The sequence below is a fragment of the Melanotaenia boesemani genome, chromosome 22, assembly GCF_017639745.1.
Source record: "Melanotaenia boesemani isolate fMelBoe1 chromosome 22, fMelBoe1.pri, whole genome shotgun sequence".
Taxonomy (NCBI): domain Eukaryota; kingdom Metazoa; phylum Chordata; class Actinopteri; order Atheriniformes; family Melanotaeniidae; genus Melanotaenia; species Melanotaenia boesemani.
The window spans coordinates 23,237,462-23,262,929 of NC_055703.1; the positions used below are offsets into that span (position 1 = coordinate 23,237,462).

General features: G+C 38.1%; 1 long non-coding RNA gene across 1 annotated transcript in view; it reads right to left on the reverse strand.

Moving 5' to 3' along the window:
• LOC121634086 overlaps window positions 1-22,466 on the reverse strand; it is a 122,519-nt gene extending 100,053 nt beyond the window's left edge. Inside the window, exons 1-2 of the long non-coding RNA XR_006009172.1 lie at window positions 22,214-22,466; window positions 20,013-20,098 (exon numbers count right to left, since the gene is read on the reverse strand). This is a non-coding gene — a long non-coding RNA (uncharacterized LOC121634086). The remainder of the gene's footprint in view (window positions 1-20,012; window positions 20,099-22,213) is intronic.
• Between the last annotated feature and the right edge of the window lie 3,002 nt (window positions 22,467-25,468).

The following is a 25,468-nucleotide window of genomic DNA, read 5'->3' on the forward strand; positions in this document are numbered from 1 at the left end:
CATGGGAAAATATATATAAAAAAAAAAAAAATTGTTAAAATTGCAATTATTTTCCCCTCAACAAAATGTCAGGCTCTTCAACATGCTTTCTAAAAAAAGATAGTTCATTTAATGTAAATTTTTGTTTTTTATAATATACTTAGGTTTTCATTACTTATAGGTTATTATGCTCTATAACTGGTCTGGTCTACTGGAGATAAAACTGTGCTATTCACACCAACAGAAACTCAACTGAAACAGGACTTATCCATTCATTCATTCATTCATTCATTCATTCATTCTCTGTACCACTTGGTCCAATACGGGTCGCAGGTAAGCTGGAGCCTGTCCTAGCATTAACAGGTGAGAGGTAGGGTACACCCTGGACAGGTCACCAGTCCATCGCAGACACATAGGGAACGAACAACCATTCACACTCGCACTCACTCCTACGGAGAATTTAGAGTCATCAACATAACATAACATGCACGTTATTGGACGGTGGGAGGATGTCGGAGTACCCGGAGAGAACCCCTGCATACACAGGGAGAACATGCAAATTCCACACTAAAAGGCCACTGCCCTCAAGGTTCAAACCTCCCACCCAGCCGAGATTTGAACCAGCAACCTTCTTGCTGGAGGCTGCGGTGCTACCACCACACCAGTGTGCAACACAGAAACTCCAGGATATATGTTGTAATATTAGAGGCAAATAAAAACCTGTTGGGGGCCTCAGTGTTATCCTCCTCATGTGGATTGAAAATTAGCCCAGATGTCATAATCCATAGAAAATACAATGAGAGAAAGGACCCAAAGGCATGACTAAAGGCACGAGGAATTGAGATTATTTAACTGAAGACCTGAAACATTAAATACATTCAGAATTCACAAAGTACCAAGCTCATTAAAATAAGATGAATGACGGGCCGACTTACAGATAGGTGACAAGCCACAGGTGATGAACTGGCATAGAACAGAGGAAATTGTATTCTGACTAATGAGGAGCAGCTGAGGCAATCAGCAGCTGAGAACCAGTGACAGTCAAGCAGCAAGTGAACGCAACAGATATTCAAATACAGGAAGCAAGACTGACGAAACTCAACCTGAATTTAAAGACAGACTCGACTGAAAAGCAAAAGAACAAACTAAGGAAATACAGCTAAATCCGAACTGTTCTGACTGGTGAACATGCAGTGTTATTTATCATTATCAACAGGAAGGTCCTGCTCCCTCACCCTATAGAGAAAAAAACGCTGCAGAAACCACTGCAGTCTATGTCTGGTCTTATCCACTTAAAGCAATAAAAAGGGGAAATTGAGCCAGACTGTCGCTGAACAAATTGCCAAAGAGGGAGAGCAAGAAGTAGTGTACTCAGGCGTATTAGTGTGTGCATGTGTAGTGTACACAGAGTAACTTTTTCCTGCAGTCTGGCTACAGTGTATAGACTAAGTGGTTTTACTTTTTCAGTTGTGTTAGACATTGCTGATAGAGCAGCTACCAGCAATGACAACTCCATGGTTTCACCTGGCATACTTAACACATACTTTTACACCACAAATAACTCTATAAAAACTGGGAGAAAATATTTAAATCATAACACATGAAGGAGCAGTCAGTATCAAAACGAAGTGGTTTCTCATCTAAAGCCCAAACAAGGAGGTGGGGGACTGAATTACCTGCAAGGTTCGCACAGTAAATATTGTAAAAATTTTGAGAATCAATACAAAGTTGTGCAGCTGTCATTTCACTGCATTGGATTTTAGTATAACAGAGAAGAATTGTTTGCACCAACAACGTGGAAACACATTGCACCAGTTTTAAAAATCACTGCATTGGCTCCCCATACATTTCAGGATTGATTTTAAGGTTCTTTTAATGGTTTAAAAACGTCTTAATGGTCTTGGGCCTTCTTATTTATCTGACTTTTTTTAAATTATGAACCCTCGCGGATCCTGAGGTCCACTGGTCCTGGCCTGTTGTTACAAGAGGGAGGACCAAATCATACGGCGAGGCCTCTTTCCATTATTATGGCCTTCATCTGTGGAACAGCCTGCCAGAGAGCTTCAGGGCTGCAGAGACTGTCTATGTTTTAAAAAAGAGGCTTAATACCTACCTTTTCAGCTTAGTTTTTAACCAAATTTTATTTGATCCTAAGCTATTTTACATAATTTTATTTCACGTTATTTTATTTTCATTTTACTAAACTGAATTACTTTCATTCATTCTTTGTTGTTCTTATTGGTTATTTAATCTTTGTTTTAACTCCAGTGTTGTTCCTCATGGGGATCCTTCATGCTGGGGGTTTTGCCTTTTCAGTGAGAGAGTTGTTGCCGTGATGATCACACTTGTCTGGGTGGCTGGGGTCCTGCACTGCAGCCTTACGGCTGTGGTGTAGGCCCCGGTCTGCACTAATCGGGTTGGTTGCCGTGGCAGCGGTGGACCGGCTCCTGGTGTGAATGGATCCCCATGATATTCTTTCATTACAGAAGTATCAATCCAGAGTTTATCACTTAGTATTTTATAACTACGTTCAGTTCAGAGACAGAAGGAGTCATGTTTGTGCTAAAATGTGTGTGTGTGTGTATGTTTTTTTTATTAATTGCTATTTTATCTATTTTGTTGTGTGTAAAGGCTTGTTTTATTTTTAATATCCTTGAATTGTGTTTTTTTAATCATGTGAAGCACTGTGTGTTGCCTCAGCATTCTTTATAAAGTTTGACTTGAAATGTAAGACTGAAACATGGAATCATTTGCTGATCACTTTTAAAACAATTTTTTTTAAACATGCACAAACAGTTGCAGAGGGCTGTTCATAAGGGGAAATGCAAAATTACCTTTTTCCTGTAAGTAAGGATCTTATTATTAGTTTAACATGAAGACAGGTTGGTTCCCATGCTTCACCCAGTTTCTTCTGAATTTATATACACTGCCTGGTCAAAAAAAAAAGTCACCACCAAAAACAAAAAAAACAGTAACATTCATTTTTCACCAAGAGCTTGTATTGATGATGGAAGAATTTGACCACTGTGCAAAGCCTTCTCCAGCACATCCCAGAGATTCTCAGTTGGGTTCCAGTCTGGACTCTGGTAAGGCTAAATTATTTATGTAGCATATTTCATGTACAAGACAGTAGAAAGTGCTTTACATAAAACAAAAGCATTACAGCAGGGTGCAAGAAGCAATACAAAGTGTACTAAAAACGGACTTTAAAAGAAGTAATGAAATAAAAACAAGAAGAAGAAAGCTCAAATGATGTCTCCTGCTCCCTGAACCACTCTTTCACAATCTGAGCCCCATGAATCCTGACGTTGTCATCTTGGAATATACCCGTGCCATCAGGAAAAATGGAATAACCTGGTTATCAAGTATATGCTACTCATTGCATCAGTTGGGGTTAAATAACTTGTTGCAGGTGAAATATAATCATCCATGCAGCAGTTATCTAATATCAGGCTCCTATTGTTGGGGTAGGGAATGCAGGCAATTACTTAAATCTTTCACACTTCTACAGACTTGAGCTAAAAATGAGTAAATTACTGAACTGTGGCAGAAACCTGAACAAGTGTTTGTGTGAATATGTAATCTGTGTCTATGTATAAAAGTTATTGTCATTTCGAAACAATAGTTTTTGCAGTGTTTATCCACACAAACAGTCAAAAGGCCTGAAAGGTGATTAACTGTGCATTGTCAAACTGCCCAGCCTCCCTGGACACTAATGAAGAAACTAATGAATTCCATTAGGATTTAGCAAATGGCTTCTGTCTAGGAACAACGACCAAAGAAACTGAGCCCAAACTTGTATGAAAGAGTACATGGGTGCTGGCTTTTAACTTCTCTGCCATTTTTTTTTAAGTTAAAAGCTGAAAGATTACATCAGGAAAACAGACGAAATCTGAAATTCTAAGACCTCATTTGGCATCAAAGCAATGGATAGAAGGTAGTAGGGTACCATCACTGAACAATGCAATACGTTAGTCCACTGATTTTCAAGTTCCACTTTAAATCCAGTCACACTCCAACAACAACAGAACAAAAAAAAGACTCTCAGAGAGGTGTCAGACTTTCCATTTAGAGCACTTCTAGTGACTTAAAGTGGTCATAGATGATTCTCCAACTGCTCCACCCTCTCTGTAAAAGCTTTTCTACAGAAAAACTGTCGGCTATGGACTAATGTTTATTTTAGAGCTTTGAGGAGTCGGCATAGTGCCTGCTTTATGGTGTCAGGGTTAGTTGTCTGGTGAATAATACTCATTTCCAAGATGTTTTTTCTCAGTTTTCCCCACTGATTGAATTAAATCATAACCCCTTCACACCAACATCCCTTCATTTAGTCATTTGAATGAAAACAAGTCCATTAGATTTCCATACATGATTTTAGATTTTAAAAAAAAAAAAAAAAAAAAAAAAAAAAAAACAACATTTAGAAAAAATGGTAATGTCTGACCTGCATCTGACACTGACTGAAGTTTATGAAAGCTGTTAATCATATCTGACACCGTTGCGGATCTGACCTGAATTACAGTTTTAGTTTAATTAGGCAGGTTTCATTTTTATATTGAAGCAAAAGTGATCCTCTGAAGGCTGCATAAAAGAAAATGTGAATGAGACATTTCCAGTGACTGGAGGGTGGCAATAACAGCTAGTGGTTTTAATATAATTGAATTCTGAAAAGGTCCAAACTGGGGAAGAAACCGGGAAGAAAAAGTAGTGGCTTTGTTACGGATTTGGACATACTCTGGATGAAAATGGAGAGGGCGCTCCTTCAAGAATTACTTTCACATCTGGGAAAATCTAGGACAGAGATAACCAACTCTGGACCTCTTGGGCCAGAGTCCTGCAAGGTTTCACTGTTTTCCTTCTTCAACACACCTGGTTAAAATTTAAAAGTTTCTCCAAAAGCTTGTTTAGTTCTGTACAAGCTTCTTAATGACCCATTAATTTGAATCAGGTGTGTTGCAGCAGGGTAGGATAGAAAGCCAGCAGGACACTGGCTCAAGAGGCCTGGAGTTCCCCGATCTAGGATCTCTTATATCTGGAAAGATTATTCGTCATGTGAGGTGATTGTTGAGTCAACAACCTTTGAGGAAAATGTCTGACCTGATAAAGTTGCCATTTGAAGAACACCAAGTATTCACCATCAAGTGAATTTTCATATTGGCCGTAATCTTTATTTTTATATTTCCATTATTCATTTTCTAATTTGATTAGTGCAAATCAAAAATAGCAAAAAAAGTTTGACTACTGCTTATATAGAAAGTTAAATCTCACTATTAAACATCCCAAAGTCAAACCGCTTTCAGAAGTTTGGCCTACTTATCATTCAGTGCAAAACAGACTGAAAGTTTTAAGACAATTAGTCCTTGCAGAGTGTTAACTTATTAATCTGTCAACTGACCAAATTGAAAACCATTTTGATGATGATTGAACACATTTCAAGCCACTTCTACTTGGTCAAATGTCAAGATGAAAGAACAGTTAATCAAATTTTGGTTTTGGATCGTCAGGCTTGTGTAGAAATGAACAACATGGGGAAGAAAGGTGCAGCAGGACAAATAAATAGTCAAAAACACAAAAACCCAGAAAACTGACCATGTAATGGCTACAGATGCTCAAATACACTGAAGAATAAATTGAGAAAACAGGTTTAACGCACACAAAAAAGATATTTAAAATGAATTAAAAAAATAAGTTTAAATATTTGTTTCCTTTCTTTTGTGCCTTTTTGATCAATTTATGAGTGATGTGCTCTTTTATGCAAAACAAAATTCAAGCAGTAGTTGACAATTTGTGATATAATAAAATAATTCAGTAAAGCTGTCCAGCATTCTGAGCCTGCAAATATTTCTTCTTCTCTACATCTGCTTTTCCCATTAGATATCCCAGCCAAGTCAACCCATATTTGCATAACTTACTTTGGGAACTTTTGTTAGTGAAGTCACTACTTTTACTATGCATGACACCTTTACAGTGAAGGATAAATGCATTCTCATAATTATTTGCAAACTCTGACTTGTAACTTATGAGTAGAAGGATGTTAAAAAATAGATTAGAATAAATCTACGACATGGAAGTCATAAGTTCATAAGTCCTAGCCTGACAAGCTGTTTGACTGTGAGATGAGGTTATGAATTCCCAATTGATGTCAGAAAAAAATGGCTTCTAATCAAGTAAGAATCCTCAGGTTAAATTTAAAAGGTGCAAATAAGAAAATGCATCATCACCCTCATCTACCTCAGAAAAAGTTTAAAATCCGTTTAAAACAACTGGCAGAGAACATGCAAAACACTATTTGATTTTATCTGCAACATACTAAAACATGGGTACGTGGGCTAAATATAAGTATTTGGCCAGCAGTTATAGAAATTTAAGCATGACGAACTGAGTATAAAAAGTCCTGATTAAAGTGGACATTTTAGGAGAACTGACATTTGTTCCTGTGCTCAGGGCCAGTGTGGGTGGCTAAAGTCACTGGCTTGAGTATTATTTAGTTAACCGCTTAGATTTGCAGCGGACGTCTAGGTGGATCACACACTCCCAGCTTAGCATCAAAATATCCAGCCTCTTCATCTTCATCTCCACCCAGCTTCAAGTTCAAACCATGCTGGATTACCATGCTGAACTCATCAGAATTTTAGCTTACTAAAGCCTGGTACACACAAAGATTATCGGGGCTGTTTTTGTCCCAATTTTACCCCCTTCCTGACCAAGGAAGCAAACGCCCAATTATCTTGAGTCTTATAAGGTTTTCCTTCATTTGGTCCGAGGTGTGTAAAGAGCAAATTCATCCGAAACGAGTCATAGCCGACAATCGGAAGTATTGAAAATGTTCAGTGTTTACAACCAAAAGTCTTTACGTATGTGTGGAAAGGTGATGACTCCTGAGTTGTGACTGTGTGGAAAGTGACGTCGAATGGAATGTAGCCAATCAGACAGCGAGCTGACTGGGAACAAAGAAGGATATAAAGTCCGTCTTCACGCCGTCTCCTGTCTGTTATTTTTTCAGTTCTGCCTTTTTCTGTTAACAATAGTCCAAAGACCACCAGCATTCCCTCGTCTTGTAGATCCTCTTCCATGCTGGGTGCTGTGTTTTCTGGTTGTTGTTCAGTTTCTTCTTCGTTTTTGTTAGATCACGTTTGGTCACATGAGATTTCCGGCTCAGAGGTCTAGATTCTAGATTGGTTGGGGGACAGCATCGTTGTGTGTGTTGTTCTCGGAGCAGACCACACACAGTACGATTGTACACTGTTAAATGCCTGATTTTTTATCTTCATGCGTGGTCTCCAACAGATAAAAAAAATCTCAGATTTAAAAAAAAGAAGTCATGCATACCAGGCTTTAGGAGATTATAGTCACACTTCAGTGACAAATCCTACAGTATTTCTGTAGCATTTTGGTGTCATAGCTTCATTTCTACACATTACACACTAGCTGCCTGATTTCCTCTCATGCCTTGTCCATGCCTTAGACTGAGGACATCCTGGTGAAAGAAGGAAAATTGGTTAATTCTAAAATTAGCCAAACATTTTGTCATTGACTCTTTGTTCAACAACCAGAACTTTGACAAGTAAAACAAGAATGGAGCTACAGCTCTGAATTTTGCCCACAAATAATAGAAGACTAACCACCTGATATAGAGAGATTTATTAAACTTTTAATTTAGTAATCACTGCAAACTCCATATGATTAGACTCAGCTTTTGATTCCAAAAGTTCAGAAAACATCCCCTTAAAAGTTTTGACTTCTCCTTTTTTATGGTTTCACCAGACAGCCTGAACCTCCATCTAAGGCAGTGTTTCCCAATCCAGGTCCTCGGGAGCCCCTGCCCTGCATGGCTTAGATATGTTCCTACTCCAACACATCTGATTCAAATGAATGAACTTCCTCACCAAGTTCTCTTGCTGCCTGTTAACGAGCTATTCGTTTAATTCAGGCGTTAAAGTAGGGTTACATCTAAAATATGCAGGGCAGGGGGTCCTGAGGACCTGGATTGGGAAACACTGATTTAAGGCATTCAAGAAATTGTTTGCAAATTGTCTGTGAGCTGGACTGATCACCACTTTACACTATACACAGCTAATGAGGATGATATGGGACCATGTGAATACATAAAATTCTGTGTAAACTTGTTTAAAGTTCAAAGTGAATTCAGGTAATTTAACTAGTATCACTATACTTTGTCTTTAGTATATTTAACCACCTTGGGAAGCTGTGATGACTGAAGCACTCATTTCCTGTCCGGATCAATTCATTTTTATTGTTAACGCTGCTCTTATTTCTTTTAGTTAAATCCTGGTTTTAAGTTCTGCTCTATACAAAAACTACAGATTAATGTAGCTGCTGATAATCTGGATAATTGGATTATACTGGAAGTGCTGCATGCTGCAATAACACTGGAAATGTTTCCACAAACATTTACGTAAAGCCTCTGGATAAAACACTGATTACTGATAAAAAAAAGATTATGCTGGTTTAAAAGTACCTTATCAGCAAGAGAAAACTGCATTTCTGTGCTCCCATTAAGTGATAGAAGCAACCAGATGCAATAACTTGCTTCTGGTTTAATGTACATTTGATTGTCCATCACAGAGATTTGTCTTAAAACTGTAGACAAAACAGAAAAGATCATTAACTGTACAAAACTTTTAACATGGAAAAGTATTGACCATTCACATACTGTAGATTTTTTCTTTTATCATTTATTTGCTGTGATATCTGGTCTGGTAAACTTGATCAAGTACTACAAAAATCACTGTTTAAAACAATAAAATCTACAGAACATCTGTTGGTGCTGCCTTAGTCTTAGAAAGATGGAAACTTTTTTTTGCTGTTTTTATTAAAATATCCATAATAAATATTTTGCTTTAACCTTTGATATTAGAAAATCCTCTTTAAACCGTATAATCATGTCTTGGTACACGGACAGCTAGAGGAATATATTAAGCCATGCAGAGCAAAATCACACAGGAAAGCGAAAAAAAGGAAAAACCTATTTTCCAATTAACTCTAAAATGTTAACACTAAAAACCAAAAACATTTATGGTGCCTTGATCAAAGTGTACTTGTTGAATAGTGCAGCAATGTATTATATCCTACATGTTCTAGGAAGCAGCTGGATAATAAACATCCCTAGTCCCAGAAACAAGTATGTTTCAGTCTAATCGCCATGAATTGTCTTTTTTTTTTTTTAAACTCCAATTAGTCTTTTTATTTACAGCTTCAGCCTGAAGTCACCAGAAGTGTTTTTAAATGGCCTGATTGTCAAGTAAAAAAAACAGCATGCTGTCCTTTCATCCCATCAAGCCCCTTGAGGATTTATTTCATACAATAGTTATAAGTTAGGAAAAGTGTTTTCATTCATCTAGCATGGATCTATACATTTCTATTACTCCCAGCTGTCTGGTCAATTTCCCACCTTTTTTCTGTGCCACTCCTCACTGTGCACACGCTGCAATTTAAAGCAATTTTCTGTCTTTATTTTATTTTTTTTCTTCCTTTCTTTCATGCATTCTTATGACAGCACCAATTCAACCTCCCATTTACTGCAGTGGATACAAAACACTTTGATGTTGCTGTGATCTGACCTGCTGAGTGAAGCTAAAGCAGACTAACTCATTTGGAGCTTTCAGAAAAATAGAATCACATTGCTCGAAAAGACATTATGCACGACTTCAGTGTACACCTAGCCCTTCTTTAACTAGAAAACTCCTATTCAGAAATAGAAAATACCATTCATTTTAAAAGGAATAGCTTATAGTTTTCCTATCTTACATTTTGAAGCCCCCGCCCCCAACAATTTGACAGTCAAATGCTGCTGTTCACATTCATGTATGTAGATTGGTACTTGACTTTATCACTGGTACTGTGGCACAAAAATCTGTCTAAACCATCCTTCAGCCCAAGCAATGCATTCATTGAATACATGAAATCACACGCAGGTGCTTGAAAGGCTCTTCTTTGTCCTCCTTTATATGCCGACCACACATGAAGACGGCGATTACGTTTGTGCACCTGTCTACGGTCCAAACACAGGGGAGCATCTTCCCGTTCAAGATATGGTGAATAGCCTGCTAGCTGGCAGCAGGACTTTGCAATTTATGCATGTAGAGCATACACAAAGACCTTCAGCTATCTCATACAAAAACATACAGCAATGAGAGTGTGGCAGTAAGCATGAGCTGAATCCAAACCTGGTGACTGGAGGATGGTTTAGTCAGGAATAAAACATAAATTAGGGACCAAGATTATGGAGCCAAGATAGGGACAGAATACAAAAAGTTAGGAATATTCCATTTCCAGCTATAATTACAAAGAATATAAAATGTTCCTGCTACACTAATATATAGTACAATATATATTTAGGAGCTATGACAGTCGCTGTGGCGTGGGTCAGACGGTTATAGCGCTACCTTTCTACATGGCATAAAGTTTGGTTGCGGACCGGGAATCTGATACTTTGTTCTTGTTCTCGAGGTGGCAAGAACATCAACAAAGTTTGTTTTGGTCCAGTTATTTCATACTTAAAAGAAACTTTGTCCAAGGCGGAGCAGGGCTGAGGAATTAGAGAAACCTGGCTCTTGAGTAGGCAGGTAAAATCTGGGAGAAATGTTTTTGTATTGATAAAACTGAATTGCATTTTCAAGCTTGCAGAATTAATCTGTACTTAATCTGTATTGTTGTTACACTTACAAATATGGAGATACAAGTTACAAAATGTAGATGACTGTAATTATATAGCACGTTTTTTAGCTACATGTTGACCACTCAAAGTGCTTTTACACTACAACACATTCATACACACACACACATTACTGCTATTATAATACTAAGTACTTTTTACCTAATCACACACATTCATACCCCAATAGACACATCGGGAGGCAATGGACACTTCAGAATATAGTCAGGGGAAGTCTAGAACTGATCCAGACTTTCCGGTTGGTAGACAGTTTTGGATCCTAACTCCACACCTGTATTACATACATGCACAAGATGGCTGAGGCTCCATTTTCAGATCAAACAATGAAATAACAATAGTTCCAAGAGTCATCTCATCTTATAACTGAAGAAGTTTTATTGCCCATGTGGAGTCAATTTACCCACCTTTGTTATTCAAGGACTGTGCACCATATTCTAAAAACTACCAGCACTTTTACTTGGATATGCAGGTTGTATCCAGATTGACTTTAGTAGGTCTGAGCAGAAAATAAACCAAATGCAATCTGTTTTCCAGTCTGAATCCAAACCACACTTAAAAGGTAGTTTGAAAAGATTTTCCAGATCAGAATTCTACAGCTGCAATGGTTTCCTAAAACTCAGGACATTTGTTGGTTAGTTTAGTAAGGGGAAAGTCCAGCAGATGCAGCCATATTATCATGTATGCTGCACAACATTAGATGATGCACACAAGATTATAGCCAAGACACAACTAAGCAAAACATAGGTATACTTATTAAAACACAGACATCTGCGTACCCAGCAGAGGTGATCTAGCTGAGCAGAATGTCATCTGCCGAGTACAGCTTGGCCCCGGTGTGTAGACTTGGTTGGAGGTTGATGGGTTTTACAACAAAACTAATTAAAGTTAGTGACAGAGAGAAATGAGCAGAGGACACTCAGAGCCAAGCTGTTTGGACAATCACTGGATTCTTTTAAAAGCCATTTAATGCATCTGCCTGGGGGGTTAATAGTTATGTTGTAGCAGAAGTGTCAAAGACTCCCAGCAACTCGTTCAGTCCAAGCCCATTTTCCTCCAGATAGATGGTGTTATTAGCTCTTCCTTCACAAGTCACCGTCACAAAAGCTATGATGACAGCAGCTCTGTTATCTGTGTTAATGCATTTGACAGCAGAGGCCACGCATCTGTTAAAATGTTAATGTCCGTCACAGAGGAGCCATCACAGTTTGATTCTACACCCTCAACTATTTCATTGTTTTTTATTTCACCATTAATAATCAATGATTTCCAAGCAGCACCTCAGACCATGGTGATTCCCCTCTGCTGTTAAAGTTCATCTTGATTCTGTCTCATCTCACTTTTCAAGCAAACACTTAAATTTTTAACACAGCAGGCCAAATTATTTATATATTTCTCTTTTGTTAACCTGATGCTAAAACTTTTCTGACAACCAGTCAACTTTTCTGTTACCATGAGCTGCCAAGTATCTAGAACCTTGACTCATTTACAAAAGCCATGAATGTAAGAAGCATTTAATACTTTAAAAGAAACTATTTTTACTTTTTAACAAAAAAAAACTTTTCTTGGCTATCTAAATTATAAATACTCAGTTACGTAACTTTAATCGTCATCTTTTAAGGCCCATTTATGCTCTTTTCTTCCATCCGTTTCAAATGTCAAACGTTGCCGTCCTCATACTTTCATGACTCTTCCTCCACTAGAGGGCAGTGCTGAGTTCAGCATTCACTCCCATGAGCTGATGACAGTTTGGCAGCGTTAAAACATTGCTATAAACAGTCAGTCTTTTGTCAAAAGCTTGTGCAATTTCTACAGTTGTCGTCATCTTCATTCTTCTCTTTTTTTCCCCTCCTACCCAATCCTCCTCTTCTCTGCTTTGTTTCCTTCCCTGGTCGCATGTTAGCTGTTCTGCTCAGCACTGCCCCTCTGATTTCTGGTGCCATTGTTCTGTGTTCTGCGTCAAGCGACAGATAGCTAAGCTCTGTGAAAACAAACCAAATTACGTGTATAAATGACTAAACTATGCGTCGAGCATAAATGAGCCTATACCTGTTCAAAATGTCTGAATTATTAGTAACTTTTTGTTTCATGTTTTCATACTCAAGATTCTGCTTACAATATCGTGTTCGTTGTTGCCCACCTGGGCTACATAGAACATCCTGTGCACCATGTGGTAAGAAGAAACAATAGAGAAATGGCCAAAGTCCTCAAGGCCCCTGGCCCAGCAGGTTTTAAATGGCTTCTGCTCCAACACACCTGATTCAAACTAAATAGATCTCAACAGCTTGGAGCAAAGACCTGATAATGGCCCAATCATTTGAGCCATGTGTAAGCAGGGAAGCATCACATTTTAGTCCAACCAACCACAAACATTCTCATTTGCTTCAAATAATTTTAAATGAGCTCCTTCCCTAAAAAGACACCATCATTTCTGGATCATGGTCACATATGGCTTTTTCTTTCTGTGAAAGCTTTAACCTGCATCTGTGGATGGTAAGGTGAACTGTGTTCACAGAACGCTTTCTGGAAGCGTTTCTCAGCCCATGCAGAGATTTCCATGACAGAATCATTCAATGCAGCATCAACCGAGAAGCTGAACACAATCCACAATTTAACTTTTTACTCCAGATGTCTCCAGATTCTCTAAATTTTTCTTGCGGTGCCATTGAAATATTCAAGTCTTTAGTCTTGTATTGATAAAAGTCTGAATTGGTCCCAACTGCTTTTTACAGATTGCTGAACTTCTGCACATCTTTCATTAGAGACTCTGCTTCTCTGGGTGCTCTTTTTCATCTCAGTCATGTTACTGACTTGAGGCCAATTAACCCAAATATTTGCAATAAGCTCTGCAATAAGCTTTTTTTCTTGCATTTTGTTGTAACTTACATTTGGCAACTTTTCTATGTTCTACTGTAATTTGTAAATAACTGCATCCTATTTTATTATTCAGTGCGCCAACTCTGTAAAAGTGACACTAAAACTCATGTCCCAGTCATCAAATGCTGTATTCAGACACTGAAAACCAACATTTCTACAAAAAGATCTCCAAATTCATTTCAGAGTTTTCAGTTCATCCCAATAGCTGCATAAAGTGAAATTAGTCTCAAACTGTAAACAGTTACATGTAAATTACCCCCGGGTGTTAATATTGACTCACTAAAATGAGCCAATTCTGCCATGTAGCAATAAACCAGCCACTTTTTTCTCTTTTACACTTTCATAACAACCATGCATCATGCACACACACCCACAACTAACCAAAAGTAATTTACCAGCTGCTCTCTAATGGGGTTTCATCTTTCTGTATAAATGTTAATAATCCATGATTACCTCTGTGGTGCAAGACAGGGAGCTGAGGTTTTCTTTCATGCATTTATGGAACATTCTTCCTTCTTCCTCACCGTCTCTTCATCTCTTGCTTTTGGGAAAAAGAACAGAGACATCAGCTGAAAGCTTTTCACTTTGTTTTTAATCAGCATGGAGGCAGAGGATTGCAGACACTTCTGTGAATTGTTCACCTTCATTCTTTCAGTGTTAATTAACTCTACAGTTCCACCCCCCTCTTTCATATGGTTTCCTGATAGTTTTCTATTCAAGGCTAACTGGGAATAAATGCACAAACGATGCCACAAAGTCAAAAATATAAATCAAGGAAGCAAAGCTGTCAACATTTAATACAAAATGTCTCTGTTTCATCAAGTTGGAGGATTAAGCCATTATCATCTTCAGTGTTGGGATTAAAAAGACATTTTAAATGACCATAATTAACTACTTTATATACAGTATCAGAGCCGACAGGCAGCCTGTCATCAGAATATAAAGCAAATCACATCCTATTGATAGAAAAGGTTTTGTTTCAACATCATGGCGGGCCAATGTCCCATCATAGATTGGGATGATGCAAGTTTATTTTAAAAGGCCTTGATTGCTGAGCCTCAATGGTCTCATCAGTAGCTGCAGAATAAATATCATGGGAAGATGCGAGGAGGAAGACCATAAATATCTTGGTTCTCAACCCTTTAACACATTTTTTATTATTTATTTTAAACCTAAAACCTTTGACTATTTAATGTTAAATAAAATAAACGTATGCACGTACTGCTCATTACTGTGTGATATGTCACACAGTAACAATAGCAAACATTGTTTCTAGTCATGCATCATGTGAAAGTTGCATTTTGCTTACAGCACCACGTTTCAGCTAAGAAATGTATGAGGACCTCATTTGGAGGAAGCAAAGAAAAGAAAGACAAGTGGACAACAAGATATAAGAGTCGACATGTGACTGTCAACGGCTGGAGAGCTCAGAGGAACTGCAAAAGCAATACGGAATTAACCGCCCAATCCAGGGGCCCACTTAAGATCCACTAAAAGAAAACTGGTCATTTTTCTTGGTAAAAATGTTCGTACTAATTCCAGAAATGCTGTAATTGTGTAACTATATGGGTTTATTCTCTGAAATCAAGATATCAAAAGCTAATCAGTATAAACACAGAAGTTCAAGTGCCTTTTTGGAGTATTTTTTTTTTTTAAATTACAATTTACGGTACTTAAAAAAAAAAAAAAACACACACAGCATCCATGATACATTTTCACCTCTAACCAGTAAAGAAACAAAAATGATTGTCCCTGACAGTTAATATGGAATCCATCTCCATCCCATTTATTTTCTATTCATCTGTGCCTGAGTGAGGCTATAATGGGCTGGTAAAGAGCCACATTAACAAGACGGGGTGCGACAAAGCTATGGATTAATACTCTCTGATCCCTCCCCGTCAAGCCCATTAAAATGTCTGCAATTTGGCATTATCTCTGGTCCCATGCACGCTCGTCTATTCCACGTGGTGGGAACTGAGTTAAAACGATTTTAAATGCATCTCATTTGCTGCGTTTAATGACTCCCCAAGTCTTCAGTTGTTCCTCTTCCTCCTCTCCTCTACCCGGTGTAAAAATGAAGATAAGGCATGCCTGTTATTCGTCAGAGCCTGCCAATCATGGATCACTCCTGAAATTACGTTTCCAGGTGCTGCAGAAGATTCAACAGGCTGGATTCATATCCACCCGTAGATATTCTGCTCCTTCCAGATGTTTTGTTAGAGAAAGACAGTATAGGTTTCACCTGTATTTAATTTTTTATGACAGCCCATGTCAAGATCCAGATCGAGTCTGTATAGATTTTACCGAATTTCAGTGGCCTTCGTTCTGCTAATAGAAATTCTTTCTACCAGAAATATTTGGAGGTCGGAAAAAAATAAAAAAAATCTGCAGTGCGATCAGAGTTTTATGCATTAGTTTCACAGAAGCAGTGTGACTGGGTTTCATGACAAAAATGTAAATCAGCTCTGTGGCAAACTAGATCTAGAATAAAACTTTTACCGTCAGTGTGAACTGGTTTTGCCTGGATGTTATACATGCTTTAAAGTTTTTATTATAAAGTCACACCTTCAATCATTTCTTTCTTTACTTGCTCATTTACAGACATGAATCATTGATGCTTTTATGTTTTTCTAACTGCTGTAAGAAATCAGTATTTACTGGTACATGTCCAAGCTCAATTTGCAATTAAAGAACTTTACAATTTGGTATGTTGACTGTTGGGATAACCTTTAAACCAGGAAGCACATCTAAAATTTTGGAAAAATAATTGCAATTTCCTAATGTTTCTAGAGTAAAACAACACAACTGAATCATTTTTTTAAAGTATGACCTTTAGTTTTCCTTTTACACTTCGTATCTCCCAGGATATGTTGCCCATTTAGAGTATAAATTTAAGATTTTATTTTTTTTTAAATATTTACTTTATATGCTTTTAAAACAAGTAATTCATTAGCTACTCTGGTGTTTCGCATAGAAAGTTTTAAAAAGTCTCTGTGCAGCAAAGAGCAGTTGTGAATGAATAAACCTAAAAGCCACAATTCAGAACCCCTGTGTCCAGTCCCTCCATCTCTTCACACAACACCCCTGCCTCCATCCATCAAAAACAACAAGGGGGATCAAGGGGGTAGAGAGCCATCCCCAGGCAGCTGACATGCAGAGGGAGTGGGTTACACATACCAAATAGTGTGCCATACTTAAAATGGAACTATTAATACAACCCTGAACTCTTGTCCAGTACAACATTGCACATTGATCATTATTTTACAGAACACGGTTTGACAAGTGTCCGTTCTTCACTTTCCAAGAGGAAAAAAGACCAAGAGGCAACAACATTTCAAACTACTCCTTATTCTGAGCTCTGTCTCCATATTGCAAAAGAAGGCTTAAAGCAGAATATGCTGAGTAGTTCTACACTAAAGTATGTTAAATTTCAGGTGAGCATGCTTCCGTAGAAGAGCGAGGTGTTGATAAATGCCCAGCAGCAAAGAGGGCAAACCAGCCCGCTGTGCACTTAGCTGACTTATTCCACAAACATCTGTTTTTATAACAGATGTGAAGGAGCATATTTTAAAATGTGACAAAGCAGAAGCAGCCATTGTTTTTCCCTGTTCAGCCCATGTATGACGACAGAGGAGGTGTGATTACAGCTGGGGATTTCTTAGAAATTCTCTTTCAGTCCAACATTAGAGCATTTGAATAGCAATTCACATACAATCTGCTCATTATCTTGGATTCAGGATATTAAAAACGAGTCATGTTTTACTCAAAGATAAACAGGAGGACATGGGCGACAAACATGGACGACAATGATCAGAATGCTGAAAATAACAGCTGGAAGATCAGTGGAGCACAAATGGTTGACTGGCAGATTAGCCAGCAGTTGTCTCATTTTTATCATCCACAGTAACACCTCTTCTTTCCCTCTGAGGGGGAAGATGGTGTTAGTCAACTCAAAATGCTTCTCAGGTTTTTGTTACTGTACTTTCACATAGACATAAAACATGGTTTGAATAATAATGCAAAATATTAAAAATCAAATTACTTATCTTCAAATTAACTTCACATCCTGTCCTATTGTTTCAGAGCTCAGGACAAAGGTTAGAATTATAATGGTCTAGTTTGAGTAAATTACGATAATCTGCTGCTGCTCTTGTTTAGCTTCAGTTATCAACCACATGGACAAATGAGGGCTTAAAAGGGTTCAAGTCCTAAATCGTTCTTACAGCCTTGTAATGCATTCATGGGAGAAAAAAAAATCTCTTCCTCATACTCAAAACATATGCAGGTGTTCTTCAGCTTTCATATAATTTCCTCTTACAACAAATGGTGCAGACAGATGGCTCTGCAGCAATGATGTTAACCAAGTGCTGCTGCACTTTCCTTCAGTGGTTTATAAAAACATTTATTTGGTCTTTTTGCTCCAGGTGTTTTGAAAATGCACAGCAGAGAGGCACTGCTTAAAAAACATAAAATTGTAGGAAAAAAATTAAAGAAAAAAGACAAATTAAGAAATTATAAACACTGTTTTGCTTTGTTTTTTACCCGACTTGGACACTTTGTGAAACGTAGCTCTGGTACACCAGAGGTGCTGTAATAAAAATCTGTGTGAGGGTTAGGAGCTGGTATTAATTACAACCAATCCTCTTCCCTCTTAAAAGAGCCAGGTCCTCAACAGTATTAAACTTTAATATAATTACGGGTATTAAAAGTGCTTTTAATGATTTTCCAGTGTGTAATAATTCTCACCCTGGTCAGATGTGGGATTTTGTTATGTAGCCCTTTAATGACGAGGCTGGGCTGGCATTTATTTGACTGGGGCCTCTCAGACTGGTTATTCAAAACAAGCTTTAAGAGGTGTCAAGTGCATTACTGGGAAACATGCTTTGTGGGGTCTTGTACTTCACAAGGTTCAGGTTAAGTTTGGTTCAAATATAGTGTTTAAATGTTAAAATCACACAATATGCAACTTTCTGACCAACTTTTTACAACTCCACATCCCTGACTTGGAAGACGGCACATTGACACTTATTAACAAACGCTAGCAAGCGGATATCAAGACACCAGCCATTTTGAATGCGTACCATGGCTGATTCAGTAAAGAAACACAAACAGGCATTAACTGAGAAAGAGAGGGAAAAAGATAAAGGGACAGATCAAAATAGTCATCATAGGACTGACTTTTACTGGCTGGAGAGAGCTTAGAGTACAGGTAGGATGCAAGATGGATACAGAGTTAGCCATTGACAGGGGGCACTGAGAAAGTCTGCAAAAGTTCTGATGTGCATCTTTAAAAGAAAATATGCAAAATGTCCTTAAAATATAAAAAACACTGAAAATCGGAAGCTTGAGCTGCTTTATATTAAGTAAATAACACTGCAATCACTCTGTACCAGTGGTTCCCAACCCATTTTCCTTAGAGACCCCCTTCATGTAAATACTAAAGCCATGGACCTCCTTGTCCAGACCTGTGCTGAAACCATGTTTGGTTTAGTTTTCATTGAGATTCGCTTTATAAATTATGTGTTGTGGCTGAGTTCTGTCCTTTAATGAAGCCAAAAGGTAGACAACATATAACCTTACTTTTTTTTTTTAAATTAGGGACAAACATCTGCTCTGTGGAGTTTCTCAGTCATGTCTTACTAAGTAAATATTGCAGGAAAAGTCAAAGTTACCAGGATAGATATGAAATGCTCCACTACTATAGCTCCACCTGCTCATTCAGTTTACTAATCCCTCGGACATGAACGAAGGTTGGATGCACAAGTTATAACCTTATAAATGTCTTCTTGTTACTTATTTATTTATTTGTTTTTGGGGGAGGATGCTAGTTCCAGATTAATGAAATGTCCAGATGATTTAAAAAAAAAAAAAAAAAAAAAAAAAAAAAAAACTTGAGTGGACATATTTCAGCCTGTCTATGTCGACATTAATCACAATGGCTCTGAATGGTTAAAGCCTCTGGGACCCCCTGTGCTCTTTGGGGAACCCCTTAGGGGGACCTGGACCGGGAAGCACTGCTCTACATCATCCAGATCAGATTGGATGTAAACGGTTTTACAGGAGGACACAGCCCCTAATTAAACACATCCTACACATATTATGCATAAAGCACTATCATGATTACCACAGCGGATGTTCTAAACAATAACGTAAGAATGAGGGTTGGATTATCTGTAATTAATCGTTTCCTTCAATAATCTCATGGTCTAGTCATAATGAATTATAATTATTGTCATGTTCTACCATGTGATTAAATCCTAATCAGAAAAAAACAAGGCATATTACGACATCTTCAGGGTACATAATACACCTTCTCTGTGCAGCTGTACATTTGTGTATCCTCCACTGTATTTATGGTTGGGGGACATTTGGAGGATTATTGCCACCAATAAGGAATGGAATAAAGATTGCTGTAATAATCAGACCAAACTCTGCAGATGTAAAACAGATGCAACAGGCTTACCTCTAACTCGATGTCCGTCCTTGATGTTAACAGTAGAGTAGTCCTAATTAGGCAAAAGAAACTCGAAGTGGTGGCAAATTCCCAACCTGCATAAATCAGATGAAAGCAATGAATCCGCAATGTTACTTCATAGATTTAATCACAACATTGTAAGTTTAGTATCTGCTAAAGGAAATGGTGCTGCCAATAGGTCCATTTATCTGAAGAAGAAAAAAAACTTATCCTGGTAAAACAGCTTTCTCCAGCTCCTTTATGTCAAGACCAAGCATGTGGACACTAACAAGTGTTTTAAAACTGACAAACTCACTAGTTTAGCTCCCAGATCTCCAAATAAAAAGGAGTTAGAGGCTCAAAATAGAGAATCTGACAACTTGCCTGCTCAGATTGGGGAGGGGGAAATTAAAAAGCAACTTGTTAGAGCGTCCACCTCCAAGTCCTGCAAATGTTGAAGCACTGACATGGAGCAGGATTTAAAAGGAGCCTCCGAGCTTCAGCAGCCAGCAAGATCAAGGGACTCTGCGTTAAAATCTAATAGTACCGACTTCAAACAAATGCATATCTGCCTTGTAAAGCTTGACTTGTTTTCTCTTGATCATTTAGGAGTATAGAAGCAAACAAGGGGAGCAACATTTAAGTTGAGACGGATTAGTTAGTTGTAGATTTAAGGCTCATATAACATGCAGAGATGCATCTATGTCAGCTTTATCAATGCTGAAACCAAAGTCTGTAGATCAGGGGTGGAGAACCCTGATCCTCAAGGACCACAGTCATACATTTGAAATCGGTGTACTGCGGCAGGAAAACATTAAAACTTGCAGGAGTGCGGCCCTCAAAGAACCAGGTTTCTCCACCACTGCTGTAGAGATAATGAGCTTGCCTTTCACATCCAAAACACGTTCTCAGCAGATTTTAAGTAAATATCCTGATTCTGTCATTTGAATAGCAGTCATGAGATAAAATAAGCCCAAAACCTCCTGTAACAGGCTCCTCCTCCACTGTCTTAAATGACCTTGCATAGATGGTGGTAACTACTGATGGGTAAATAATACCGAGGCTTTGGAGCTTGCATCCATCTTCCTGAAGCAGATTGATTAGAAACACTGTCAGTATCAAAACACCACTATCACATGACCGATGACATCTGAAGCTTTGATCGTCATCACTGCTTCAAAACTGCATTTCAATGTGTTTTGTTGGTTTGACAGCTTGAGTGATATATAAAAAAAGGGGGGGGGGTTCAGAAATTCTGGACTAGAAAAAATTAAAACAAAAATAAACCTTTGTGTTTATCCAAACACCACAATCAGTTTCAAAGCTGCAGCAGGAAGGGTGTCTGGTCTTGTTTGTATAGATTTAGTCTGGTTTTCAAGTAAAGCTTTCTAAACCTACCTGAACCAACATTTTACCCTTCATATTCTATCCTTTATATTTATTCTTTGGTTTAATCTGAAAGTTTTTTAAAAGTTTGTTTTAACAAAGTCTAATATACAAAGTGACCAAGCTTCAAAAGAGAACTTAGTTGTGCATCCAGAGAAGTGTCTTAATGTCTAACAAGTGTATTATTAGTTTTAATTTATAATGACTATATCATTAATTAGAATAAATTACCAACATTAGCAGATTACAAAACGACCACAGATTTTCCTGAATTTTTATTGCTGACATGAGATTTAAACCATCAGCGCTTCAGCCGCACTTGAGGTTGCAATGGCTTTAGTTGGCCACCAGATGTCACTGTTCTTAGACTGAAGTTTGAACGTTTTGGCACAATAATGCAGCTTTGGCCAAACAATTAGCACACATAAAATACTTTAATGATAAGTATACATAAGTGTTATAGTTCAGATTATTTAAGAGCTTGTTTGTAAGATGGGTGGAGGCCAGTTCAAGTCCCATTAACTTTTTTGTTGTTGTTCCTGTTCTTGTCAATATCCCTCTAGAAGTGAATATTGACCTAATTTTATCTTATGATCCAATACTATAATATATATAAAAAAATATGGTATACTATATATGAAGTATGTCATGGATTCCATCAAAGTTTAAGTTACTGCCTACAAATCTTCCAGAATTTAAGAAAAGTCTGTTTTCTATGTTTTTGGTCCAGATGGCTATGAGGAGGGCAAGAAGAAAACCCAAACACAACACACAGCTGTAGCAAATAAAACAAACAAACAAGCAAAAAATATTTGGAAACTTACTGAGAACAACTGAAGATGCCACAGAAGTAGTGAAACTTAAAGTCCAGTCAAAGAAAATCCAACAGGGAATCCAGGGGAAAGCAGGCAGGTGTGTGACACGCATCCACTCAGACTGATGAGACACAGGTGAAATCAATTAGAGACAGCCGATAATAACAGAAGCAGGTCAGCAAAGGAAATGAAGCCAGACTTCACACATGAGGGAAATACTCATTCAAAATTTAAGATAGATATTTAAGACAAGATATAAAGCAAATATTATCATATCTAAACAGGAACTATAAAACAAACAAAAAACAAAAAGAAAAAAAAAAAAAGAAAAACAGTTGAGCAAGGGAACTAACCAAATCCAACTAAATCTTGATCTCATAATACAAAAAGTCTAAGGTATATTTTGATTAGTGAAAAAGAGATTAGCCTAACTTGTTAACTTCAACATCAAAATAGTGTTATATTGTACTTGTAAAGTTTATGAGGGTAAAAAACAAATGTTTTAATCTAAATCTAATTAGAAAATGGCTTTTGAATTGCGAGAGGACAACTCATCAATGAAGGATTACAAGCAAGAGGGATGCACTCGCCAGCCACTTTATTAGGTCCACCTTGCTAGTCCCTTCATAACTCTTTTTTCTTGATGGCATTGATTCAAAAAGGTGTTGGAAACATTCCTCAGAGATTTTGCTCCATATTGACATGACAGCATCACACAGTTTCTGCACATCCATGATGAGAATCTTCTGTCTCACCATACCCCAAAGCTGCTCTGTAGGATTGAGATCTGGTGGCTGTGGAGGCCGTTGGAGTCCAGCAGGGTTCACCAACTCCGGTCCTCGAGGGCCGGTGTGCTGGATGTTTCCCTACTGCAACACTCCTGATTCAAATAAATGGATCTCCATCAGCTTGTTGTCAAGTTCTGTACAAGTCTGTTAATAACCCGTTTACTTGAATAAGGTGTGGTGCTGCAGGGAAACATCCAATATCTGCAGGACACCAGCCCTCACGGAGCGGAGTTGTTGATCCCTGGAGTCCAGTGAACTCATTGTTATGTTCTAGAAAGCAGGTGGAGATGATCTGAGCTTTATGACATGGTGCATTATCCTGCTAGAAGTAGCATCAGAAGATGCTACACTGTGGACCTAAAGGGACGGACATGGTCAGCAGCAATACTCAGGTAGGCTGTGGTGGTTAAATTATGCCACGTTGGTACTAAGGGGTCCAAAGTGTGCTAAGAATATGTCCCCCACTCCATTACACCACCAGCAGCTTGCACTGTTGATCCAAGGCAGGATGGATCAATGCTTTAAAGTTGTTTCCACCAAATTCTGATCTTACCATCTGAATGTGGAGCTCCAATGGAGACTCATCAGACCAGACATCTCTCCATCTTCTATTGTCCAGTTTTGGTGAGTCTGTGTGAATTTAGCCTCAGTTTCCTGTTCTTAGCTGACAGGAGGGTTAGAGAGGCCATCTGCTTCAAGGTTGGGGGTGTTGTGTGTTCAGAGATGCTATTCTGCATATCTTCATTGACTTCCTGTTGCCTTTCTATCATTTCCAATCTGTGCATTTTCCTCTGACCCCTTACATCAATGAGGCATTTTCTATCTGTTCAATAGATATTTTCTCTTCTTCAGACCATTCTCTGTAAACCCTGGAGATGCTCATGTGTGAAAATCCCAGTAGATCAGCAGTTTCTGAAATACTCAGACCATGTTCAAAGTCTCCTTTCTTCCCCATTTCCTCTTTTTTTGTGTCAAACAAAAGAATCCACTTGTCTTTTACATCAGTTATTTTAATCTAGTTTTTCACCTTCTCTTTAATATCTTTGTCTTTCACTGCAATAGTCTAATTCTATCTCATCTGATTCATAAAATAGAACAGAATAGGCATACAATTTTTACTGTAGACAGATTTATTTATGCTCAGGATCTTCAATAAATAAATTTTAAAAAAAAGCCTGTGCTTGAACATCAAGTATCTCTCTAGTTTCTAAATGCAGGTACCAGCAGGCATAGCTATGTAGCTCAGACATCCTACTCCCAAGTGGCTGGCTACAGCTTGTCTGGGCACTCTCAGGCCAGATGGGATATGCTGCGCTGTGGTTCCGTGCCAGGCGCTCCCCTCATTTGGACGTGCCAAGAATATCTCCTCAGGGACAGATTCAGGGTTTTTCAAGGCTTTCAAGCAGCTTCGCCTGCCAGATGATCAAATGGGCCATGATGACACAACAGATAAAACTCCATCTTTGATAAAGGTCTGATGGTTGAACCGCTTCAAGCTTAGAGATGGTGTTTGTTCTGAAAAGACCATGACTAACAATAAAGGTTAAAACTACTACAACAGTTGGCTTTAAATAAAGTCCTATTTTTCACCATTTTCTCCCCATAGTAACCATCCTTCAGGCGTGGACAGAAGAACTCAGATAAATACTGAGCACAGGTGAACTATGTGCTCTGTCGGTGCACAGAAGTGAGTGCTTTCTGTTCTTAGTTTTTGCTCTGTAAAGTAACTAATACTGCCCTACCAACTTTTTTTATCCAAACTAAAAAAAAATCCAACATTAATTCTATATTATTTTTCTTGTTCAAGCCTAAATTCTAATTTCCAGTTTGTTAATAACTGCACTGCCATTTGCTTTCATTAAAACCAAACCAGGTCTTAACAGTATCTTTGGGTTAACCTATATGCCACAGAGTAATTGTGTTTCTTTTTCCCTTCTTTACTGAAGCAGGTATGGTGTTGTTGTGGGTGTTTCTGTCATGTCAGCTCACCCTACGGGCCATCAAGGCAGATGGCCGCCCTCCATAAGTCTGGTTCTGTTAGAGGGCTGCTCTTCTTAAAAAAAGTTTTTCCTTATCACTGCTGTCTGTTTATGCTCAAGATAGAGAACAGAGTCTACATTTGAGCCAGGCAGCTCTTTATGAATTAATAATTGATGAACTGGACTGAGCTGGACTCAGTTCAGACCAGTGGAATCTGATGTAATTTGTATTGGATTTGTTTCCTTTCTCTTTAAAGTTGCATTGTGTAAGATTTATTGACATCAGGTGGTAAAGATGGGCATAGAAATAACTTCAAATGCCAAGCACAGCTGTAAATGGACAGTGGCCAAGATTCTGTGGCTTCAGGTGCAGCGATAACTGCGATGACATTGAGTACATGTGAAATGTCTTCTTCTATGGTCCTTTAAAGCATTAATTATCCCAAACAGTGCTCTAGCACATATGTCAGTCTTAAACCTTAGAGGGTTTTCACTTC